The 2,351-nt window shown below is 43.4% G+C and overlaps 1 pseudogene; it reads left to right on the forward strand.

Annotated features, from left to right (window-relative positions):
• Positions 1 to 265: 265 nt before the first annotated feature.
• Positions 266 to 446, forward strand: LOC118630444 (annotated as a pseudogene).
• The last annotated feature ends 1,905 nt before the right edge of the window (positions 447 to 2,351 follow it).

Consider the following 2,351-nt stretch of genomic DNA (forward strand, 5'->3'; position numbering starts at 1 on the left):
CCCAGGTCCCTCCGGACCGCAGGCCGATGCTCTAATCGCTGAGCCAAACCGGCCAGGGCCAGAGGAGCATATTTAATGGAAACTTACAATGTGCAGGTTTGGGGGCACGAAGGAAACATTAGACCTATCCTGTCCAACACAGGTTACTTGCCACACGTGGCTGTTGATCATGCGAATGGCTGGTCTGATTAAGATGTAAAACAGGTGAGGCCATCAGTTAGCCTGAGCTGCAGACGGAATTGCCACCTCCTGCTTCAGTGTGATCATGTTTGTCCAGTACTACCTCAAAAAACAGGGACAGCGAGTCTATACACTGAAGAAGTTTGATCCTATGGGACAACAGACTTGCTCAGTTCTCCTCAGATGACAAATATTCTTGACACTGAATCAACATCAAAAAACATTTCAAGGTGCTGATGACCCAGCAACCATGCCCTGAACTCTGAGGGTCCCTTAAATTTCATGTCTCTCCTGCCACCTGCTACCCCTCTGAGACTTCCCAAAACCAAGCTTTTCTTTTTCTTTAAAATTTTTTTTTCTTTTTTGATATATTAGAAAGATAGAGGAAGGGAGAAGGAAAGAGAGATGGAAACATTGATGACAGAGAACATCAATTGACCGCCTCCTGCGTGCCCCCTACTGGGGATCGGGCCCACAACCTGGGCATGTGCCCTGACCAGGAATCGAACCTCTGGTGCATGGGTCGATGCTTAACCACTGAGCCACACAAGCCAGACAAAAACCAAGCTGTTCAATTTGTGAGCCCTAAAGCCTCCTTGCCACCTTTGCTCTTTGGAATCCAGTCATCGTTACCTTTGCTCATGCTTGTGCAAAGCAATCGCGGTAGCATCATCCCCCATAAAGGAAACAAGTTTGAATCTTCTTTTCATATTTTGACTCACTGCCAGGTTATTAAAATGATTTGAAAAAAAACCCCGTAAAATAGCAGATTTCAAAGACAGTATAGAAAAAGGTGTAAAATAGCTCATTAATAATTTATTAATACCTTTTCTACACTGACATGTTGAAATGATATGTTAATATATTAAGTAATTTCACCTGTTCGTTTTACTTTTTTATTTATTTATTTATTTTAAGGCCACCAAAAATTTCGTTGCCTCCCCCCCAAAAAATGGGAGAATCATTTTACTTTTTTATTTTTAATTTATTTTATTTATTTATTTATTTTTATCCTCACCCAAGGACATTTTCCCATTTTTTGTACAGATAGAGTGGGAGGGAGAGAGAGGAAGAGAGAGAGAGGAAAATATCGATGTGAAAGGGACACATCGAGTGGCTGCCACCCGCACGACCAACCAGGGCCGGGGACAAACTGCAACCGACGTACGCACCCTTAGCGGGAACCGAACCCAGGTCTCTCCGGACCGCAGGCCGACACTCTAACCGCTGAGCCAAACCGGCCAGGGCCATTTTACTTTTTTAAATATGACTACTAGATAATCTGAAAGGACATCTGTGGCTTCCATATTTCTGTTGGACAGTGCTCCCCTGTGCCCATCAACCAATGAACTTTTATAGGACAGCTACTTTGGACAAGGAAGCATGAAGGGGCAAAGCCATTAATAATAATAATAATAATAATAATAACAATAACAAAAATAACAGCTCCAGTTTTTACAAGGTGACTACTTGCCAGGCACTTTGCACTGATTTAGTAACTTGCCCTAGGTAAGAAAGTGAGTTGGATTTCAGAACCCCCATTATTAACCAGTTGACCAAATTGCCTCGCTGGCAGCAAAGACCTTGAGGTATAGTTGGAGTGCATCATGATACATACCCTGACACAGCAAAGAAGCTGTCACACAGCAGAGAATATCCAAGTTAAAAATCTACCCTCAGGAATATATACACTTGAAATGCTTTTTAATGTGATTGAAACACACAGCAATCTATCTGCATTCTCTTTCCCAATTTCTTTTTAAAGATTGCAAACTTGCCTTGGCCAGTTTGGCTCAGCGGTTGAGCTTCAGCCTGCGGACCAGAGAGTCCGCTAGTGGCACGTTCCCGCTAGTGGCACATACCACAAAAAAAAAAAAAAAAAAAAAAAAAGATTGCAAACTTTTTTGAAATGCTGGTCAGAGTAAGAGGTTCAGCACATGACCTTGGGAAAGAGCAGTGGTTCTACCTAGGAAGCTTAGAAACATCCTGCTGCCTGGGCCCCACCCCCAGAGATTCTGAGTAGTCTGGTTTGGGGCCTGGGCTTTGGGATTTTAAAAGCTGCCCTAAGTGGTTCTGATGCTCAGCTACGGATGAGACTCACTGGAGTAAAATGTTAACTGGTCCATATAGAGACTGGATCCCCCAAACACCAGCTCCCTCCTAACGGCTGA

The sequence above is a fragment of the Molossus molossus genome, unplaced genomic scaffold (genome assembly GCF_014108415.1).
Source record: "Molossus molossus isolate mMolMol1 unplaced genomic scaffold, mMolMol1.p scaffold_m16_p_15, whole genome shotgun sequence".
Taxonomy (NCBI): Eukaryota; Metazoa; Chordata; class Mammalia; order Chiroptera; family Molossidae; genus Molossus; species Molossus molossus.